Source organism: Hippocampus zosterae, chromosome 2 (genome assembly GCF_025434085.1).
Source record: "Hippocampus zosterae strain Florida chromosome 2, ASM2543408v3, whole genome shotgun sequence".
Taxonomy (NCBI): Eukaryota; Metazoa; Chordata; class Actinopteri; order Syngnathiformes; family Syngnathidae; genus Hippocampus; species Hippocampus zosterae.
This window is the reverse complement of record NC_067452.1, coordinates 30,342,989-30,350,963: the sequence shown is the minus strand read 5'-3', so window position 1 is coordinate 30,350,963 and position 7,975 is coordinate 30,342,989. Positions and strand designations below refer to the sequence as shown.

Sequence of the window (7,975 nt, the reverse complement as noted above, 5' to 3'; positions counted from 1 at the left end):
TCAGGCAATAAATGTTGACAAATGTTCCCGTGAAAACGCATGCAGTGTTACATCAGCAGGTCTGAAGCACACCAGTTGATATTCGTTTGATGAGTGACGACGGGAACGTGTTGGACCAACTTACATATGTTACGATACCATGTTGAGTTGAAGAGAAAACATTTCTGACAAGCTGGACATTTTTACTATAAAGACTATGCACTGTCAGAAACATTTGTGTGTTCTTTAAAAGGAAGACATTTTGCATAACAATGTATAAAAATAATTAAAACATCGAACCCAAAGCCCAACCCAAACCCTAACACTCACCCAAACCCTAACCACAACTACAACTCTAACCCCTAACCCTAAACCTAACCGTAACCCCCAAGCCCTAACCCCCTAACCCAACCCTAACACGAAGCCAACCCCTAAACCTAACCCTAACCCCCAAACCCAACCGTAACAATAACCCGAACCCTAACCTAACTCCCTAACTCAAAGCCCTAACCTTAACCCTAAACCTAAGGTTAACTAACCCATTACTCTAACCCCTATCCCTTAACTGAAACCGAACCTTAACCTTAACTCCTAACCCTAAACCCTAACCCCAAACCTTGAACTTAACCCTAACAATCTTTACCCACCAACCAGAACCTTACCCTTCAGCCTCTAACACAACACCCTAACCTTAACCCTGACCCTAAACCCTAATCCTAACCCTCACCCCGAACTCGAACGCAATCCCATTCACTTACCCTAACCGTCTAATCCTAACCCTAAAACCCTGACCCTAACTTTACTGCTAAACCCTAATCTGAACGTAACCTAACACCTAACCTAAACCTAACAGTCTAACCTGAACTCTAACTCTAATCCTACATCTAACCTGAACTCTAACCCCAAACTCTAACACGAAACCCTAACCCTCAGCCCTAAACCTGACCCAAACCCCCAACCTTAACTCCTAAACCTAACCACAATCTGTTTCAAGGATAGTTTTTAATCTGTAGTTAGGATCTTCGGACTTTTATGTAGGCAACAAATAAAAAAAAAAAATTCCTGACCCAAATGCTATTGTAAATAAAAGCAAATCCTTGACTGAGAAGTTCTCCATACATAAGATTGGCATGTTGAAGCTCTGCTATGTTTATGCTGGACCGTTACCACCTAAGACAACAGTATGAACATGTTGAGGATTGTGAGACTTTAGGAAGGATGGGAGCCATCTCAATTCACACACTCCAGTTGGCTCGCCTCCATCCGGTCTTTGTCACGTTCATGTGCACCCTTCTTCCCACGATGTGTTGTAGGCCAAGATTCTGACAGAGGGTACGAGCTATGAATCTATTCACACCTTAAGATCTGAGCACGAAATTGCGACCAAAGAATGATAAAGCAGCAAAACTCCTCAGTTTGTTTGGTTTCCTACTGACACAAAATGGAAGTGGAGGACTAGTTTCAGGCGGTTCAAGGAGATACCCCACACAGGCTGTACCGAGATTTGAACACTGAATCTTATAAATGTGACAAGACAAAACAGGCCACCAGGGTGTGCCCTAGTGGCTTTCCTGCTCAGCTATGCCTATCCTTCATGGGTTGCAGGTGTGCTGGAGCCTCTCACAGCTTTACTCAGTCAGTAGGCGGGGTACACCCTGAACTGGTTGCCATTCAATCACAGGACACACCTGGGAACAATTTAGAGTGTTCAATTAACCTGCCATGTATGTTTTTGGAGTGGAGTGTGGGAGGAAAGCCGGAGTACATGGAGAAAATCCACGCAGGCACACAAACTCCACACAAGAAGGCCGTAGCCAGAATCGAACACCGCACCTCTGCACTGTGAGGCGGATATGCTAACCAGTTGACACCGTGCCACCCTCTCTTGTGACACCTCCTTTTGCAGCCAGTGTTTCTGGAGATTTTTGCCCACTCCTCCTTGGACAACTCAGACAGTGAAGAGGTGAGAGTGACCTCGAGTGTGAACCAATTCCTTCAGTTCTGCTATATTTTAAATGGATTGGAAGATTTGGATTGTGCCGATCCAGAGTATGAATCATTTTGTCTCTGAAGCCATTCCGTTGTCATTTTGCTGGAAAGGTTTGGTTCATTTTCGAGTTGCATAATTATTCTGAAGGCAGGAGAGTCCGGTCAAGGCAGCGCAAGATTTCCACATTTCGAACGTCATGCTTCACCATTTGGGAGGAGGTTGACAACACAGATGGAAATTGCACACTTGACAAAACCCAGACCGTATGTCGTAAGTGCTTTATAGCATAATATATGCCGTAATGAACAAAAATGACACAATGAAAAAGTACACACACTGAAATACTGATGATCTTGTCTCAATTTATTCACAAATTTTTCTCTTCAGATTGTGTGTGTGACATGACTTATTCTGTTGTAAAAATGCTAACGTGGATACACGGGTTACATGTATTTTCTGCCATCTAGTGGAAGACTATTTAATTGTTCTGTCTCTCACTATGGGTCACTGGCAAAGATGGATTAGTTGTGATGATCTCTCGGCCTGCACTGGTTAAGAATCACTGCACCGAGAGAATGATAACGTCTCCCTTTTCCAAATCCAGAACCAAGAGTGAATCCAAGAACATAGTGACTCGGAACAAAAAGTACTTCCCTGTCCCTTCCTGAGCAGAGATCGCACTGTCCAAACTTCCACCAAAAGTCACAAAAGGGAGATGATACAAGAGCGCAAGTTACACCCCCCCCCCCCCCCCCCACACACACACACACACACAACCACCCAGTCTGTGTGCAGGCCCATCAATGCACTGCGTACAGACCAAACAAAGCTTATCGTTGCAACGGAACGATGCTCGGGGGCAGGAAGAGGGTATCAAGGGGATCATGGAAAAACACCATGGCAGTAAAGCTTGACATTAAATTTACCAGATTCTGATAGACTGTACTTCCCGTGGCCCCAAATCCTATTCAAACTTATTTTTTTTTCTTAAACACACTCGTGTGCTCAAGAAAAAGTGCTTGGCAGGTGGAAGGAAGTCATGGAAAGTTCCAGATGTTGGAACTTTGTGGTTGACAATTTGATTTAGCCACCATGTGAATACTGCTTTTTATATTGACTTTGCAAGAAGTGAGCGTTTAAATGCTTCCGGGACCTGGTAATGGGCATGTGGCGGAAATATTGGAGTGCAAGTTGAAATCATCTTGCATATACTGTGATGATTTTGCTTTCACTTTCATCTCCAATGTGTGAATTTTCTTTCTAAGGTAGCCCATAAGCAAATTTTGGTCCACTTGGAAATTATGTGAGGATGCCGTGGCCACAACGACATTGGATTGTTGGACAGAAATAATGGGAATAGTTACAGTGGTCAATGGAAAATTTTAATTAGAGATAGCATTATGTGTCCCGAAACACAGTTTTGGTGCTGATTTTAAAAAATGTCTTTGCTTCTTGTCTCGCACATCATTTGCTCTCATACATTTTCATTTGGGGGGTTTAATTTGACAAATACTTGCACAATACATATACGTATTTGAAAGTGACGCCGTAACATTGCATGATGTCATCTCAAGAATTCTGAAGCATGAAAATAACAAGTTACCCGGATTAAAAAATATATTCACACTGAAGTGTGACGCTCAGTTCTAGTGGAAGCTTATTCCATTTGCATGCAACAAAATAGCATTTCTAATGATGACCTCAGTCCAGTCAATATTAAAAATTTAAAAAAAAAATCACAGCTACACACGTACTGTATGTCTCCCAGTATTTTGAGTCGATGATGCTTGCGGTGGGGTTACTGCCTCCCTTGATCTGACTGCAAAATGGCCAGGATTCATGGTCAAACCTAAAACTTCCCATGAAAGGCGAAAAAAGTTTTCCCTCACAATGTTATTCGAACAATTGAAACCTTGTCACCTCTACTTTTTGTTCTCTACTTGTCTCCCACTGCAGCCACTTACAGACAGGAAGCTGCAGAAACAATCCAACACCAAGAGGTCCTTTGTCCCCTTATGTCCAAAATCACACATGCGGTCTTTCCTGCCTTTGTCCGCCTCCTACGTGCGGCGAGAGTAAGCACCAGCGTGCGCCTCGTCTCGGGTTCGGAACAATGCTTCGCCTCAGCTCTTCGACCCACACAGCCGAATACCGCAGAGAGGATTTGCTGAACGTCTCCCTCTGTCCAATCACCCTTGAGTCACTTCTCCTTTCCTCGGACTTCTGCGTCAGTCTCCATCCAGCCCGTCCTTCCCGTCTCCTAAAACGGTGACATCACCCACACCCACGTGACGGTGACCTCATAAGGCCGCAGCTTCAGTCGAGGCCACATAACGCCGCGTCGGTAGCACGGCCGGTGTGCCCAAAAGTGAATGTCTGGAAGACAGATTTCATTGTGCTGTTGACAACTTCTCTTGTTTCCAGTAAAGGAAGCTCAAAGAATGGAAAGCTGAAGGGAATTGCTCAAGGCCACAATCAAGAGTCGTGACCACATTGTTCGACCCGACAAGCAACCCTTGTTTCCCCATCCACTTACGGTACTTATTTTCGACAGTGCTCATTAGGGGCAAGGTAAATGGATCTTCTCCCTGTCGACATCGAGGAAAAAGGCGCGGTCCACCCTGGACTGGTCACTACCCAATCAGCAAAATTGGTCTGGCCCAACTCTGGGGCAGACACGGCAGTACACTCGGCCCACATACCTCAATGAATGACGGTCCTGCAGTGGCCCACATCTGGCATCCATGATGTGGGCCGCATTCGGCCCAGATCTGAGCCGCATTGTAAAACCATATCTGGCCCTACTCCAGCCCGACGCTGGGCCAGAACAGGTTCCTGATATCAGCTTGAATTCAATCCAGATTTGAGCCATATTTGACCCACATCCATCCATCTTCAACCGCTTATCCGGTGACCCACATTTTTTTTTAAAAAGTCTCAAAAACGCCTGTTATAAAAATATGTTTATTGTCATAATTTGTGAACCTCACATATAATTCCACATCCACTGGAAAATGCACTTTTCTTTATTTAACTGTGAACACAAAGTTCAAATTGGGATGCAGCTTACTCTTGAACTGTATTTTTCTGTCCATCAAATTGTTGCGCTCTCCATGTCCTCTTTTCTTCTCATGGTCTCCTTCCTGTCACCACCCCGATCAGGAGCCATATGTAGCCATCTTTTGATTGTGAAATCAGTTTCCTGGTCTGAGGCCCCAAGATGTTAGTTCTGTTAGGTCTCACAGCGGCTATAAGAACTGTAAGAAAACAAGAATGGACAGTGTGTTAGGAAAACAAACATTTGTACATGTCATGAACAATGAATGGTCAGTTAAAAAAAACTGAAATTTCTTATAACAATAAAAATAATAATACATTTCATTTATATGTGTCTTTCAAGACACTCAAGGACACTTTACAACCAAAACTAAATGAGGTGTGAGGCTGAGGGGTGGAATATTTGCCACCTAAAACTGAATGTGAATAACTTTGAAATAGTTTATACTGAATTTGAATTCCATGAATTGAAGGTCATTGGCTCAGATAATGGATGGATTTGTATATTTTACTCTGAAGCATGTTGAATAACTGAATCTGAATTGTACAATCTGAATTTGAAACGATAGACTTTTTTTTCTTTGAAACTGTATTTGATCCTCACTGAAAATTAAAGTCTGTTTATTTTCATATTCAGTCTTACAAATACAAAACAACGTTTTTTTCAACGTCAGATTTTGTTTTTGAATTGAGGTTCTAAGTTTTAAATTAACTTTTTGGTCAAATATGAAGTATCCGGTGCGATTGGCTGGCAACTGATCCAGGATGTCCCCCGCCTACTGCCCGAAGACGGCTGGGATAGGCTCCAGCACCCCCCGCGACCCTAGTGAGGATTAAGCGGTTCAGAAAATTGATGGATGGATGAAGTATCCGGTTTGTATTGCAGCAAACGGAATCAAAATTTATTTCATTGGATTTCAGTGCAGAAATGGTTCTTTTTGGCAGCACCTCTGACTGTTCAATCACCTACATTTTCACAAGTGGTCTGTCTCAGTGACGGACTAAGGCTGCTGTATTCTTCTTCTCTGGTCAAAACCGTTTCCCCTAGCGGATACTCAATGAATTGCACCTTATTAAAAATATTCATTGTCTTTGATGGAATTTTTTTTCATTTTTAAATTATACTGCGGGTCTGATTTAACCTCGCGCGTGGAGGTGTGTGTGTGTGTGTGTGCGTGCGTGTGTGTGTGTGTGTGAGATGAATGGAATTCCGCATCGGTGTGCAATTGTAAAACAAGGCGGTAAAACAATACTTCACTTCACAACTGGCCCTCATCTGGTTTGCCAGAGTCAAGCCAGTGCCTCCTTTGCCACTCTTGGGCCGTGTTCGGCCCACATGCATTATGCCAGTGCCGACTCAAGGCCATCTGTGCCAGCTTCATGCCGAATCCGGGCCAGATGCCTTTGCTGACTGGGTAGCCAATCGCAAGTCACACATCCATTGAAAGTTTAGTCTCCAAAGAAAATGAGGCAGCATCTATTTGTTTAATGTTGATTTGATCTTAATAATAACAGTCGAGGGTTTTACGCTTTACTTCTTTGCTACCTGTCCGGGACCCACTTGCGGGTGCCAGCCCACCAGGGGAGAATCACCGCTTTCCACCTCAGGAAACAGTTAATCAATTTAATCTGGGGTCTCGCCATCAAGTTTCTGCTTTGTCACGTGAACTTAGACTTCTTCTCATGCGCGCTTGCCTAAACAACTCATTTCATTTGATTCCAGCAGAGATGGGAAAACTGGCAAGGTAGCGAGAGGCTGCCCTCTGCTGGACATTGTAGAAACGACACTTCTGTGTCATTCGAAAAAATGAATACATACAGTATATATCTCAGAGGTGGGCAAACCTTTGAGCGTACATAAACGAGATCTTAAAAAAAAGTGGTGAAGAGTTAAAATTCTTTATTTCGAAAAGTCATTCACATTTTTTCGTAATCAATGAAAACCTCTTCAATAAATTCATTTAAATTTGGCACAAATTACGGCAAGAAGGGGAACCGCGTTATCATGACAAAGTCATTCTCATATATTTTAGACTATAAGTCACTTTTTTTTTCATGGTTTGGCTGCTGGTCCTGCCTACGACTCCTACTCAGGTGCCACTTGTATCGTGTATATTCAAATTAGAGCTTGTCCTATTGCTGTATCACCGCAAGCGCCTGAGGATAGTCCACAGAAGCGCCAGCGATGCCCGTGGGAGACGAGCGAGTTCATCGAGAGTCTGGCCGAGTCCGTAGCGCTGGCGTTCGGCCAGGAAGGCCGGGCACCGGAGCCAGAGGTGCTCAGACGTCTCATCCTCCTCCGTGCACAACCGGCAGATCGTATCCTCTGCCCTACCGATCCGGTGTAGCCAGTGGCGGAGCAGGGGGTGTTGGCCGCTATGGAAACGGATGAAGTTCGTCCGATCCTCCTTCGGAAGGGCCGACTCCTCGTCAAGTTTGAGAGGCGGCGCGTGGACGGCGCGTAGTCGGGGATGTGAGAGCCCCGGGGGGCGGCCATCTTGCCGAATGACCGCAGCTCTGGTGGAGGCATCCGGGCAGGCATCGGGCTGCTGCATCTCAGAACCCAGCTTGGCCTCATCGTCCGTGAGGTCGTTACCGGGGAGATTGCAGTGTCCAGGGACCCAGCGGAGGTGCACCCGTCCGTGCTGGCCGAGGGCCGCAAACCCCCTCTTAGCCGGAGGATAGGATCCCCAGCCATGGCAGGGTTCGCGAGAGCATCAACCAGGGACCGGCTGTCCGAGCTTGTCCAAAATCATCGTGGATGCGTTCGGAAATATACTCTGAGCCAGCACCACTTCACTCTGACTGTTCGGTAACTCGTGCGTTATTCAAATGTGATATTTGGTTATTCCGATCCAGCCCCCCCACACCCCAAAAAAAAAAGCAATGCGGGTTTTTGTAAAATACTCCGGAACAACTTCTATATTTTTTTCCTCTTTTTCAGGATGC

At 44.9% G+C, this 7,975-nt stretch overlaps 1 long non-coding RNA gene across 1 annotated transcript; it reads left to right on the top strand.

Moving 5' to 3' along the window:
- Positions 1-7,007: 7,007 nt before the first annotated feature.
- On the top strand, positions 7,008-7,890 carry LOC127596766 (uncharacterized). The gene is made up of 2 exons (XR_007961556.1): positions 7,008-7,156; positions 7,752-7,890. It is a non-coding gene; the product is annotated as an uncharacterized LOC127596766 (long non-coding RNA).
- Positions 7,891-7,975: the final 85 nt, after the last annotated feature.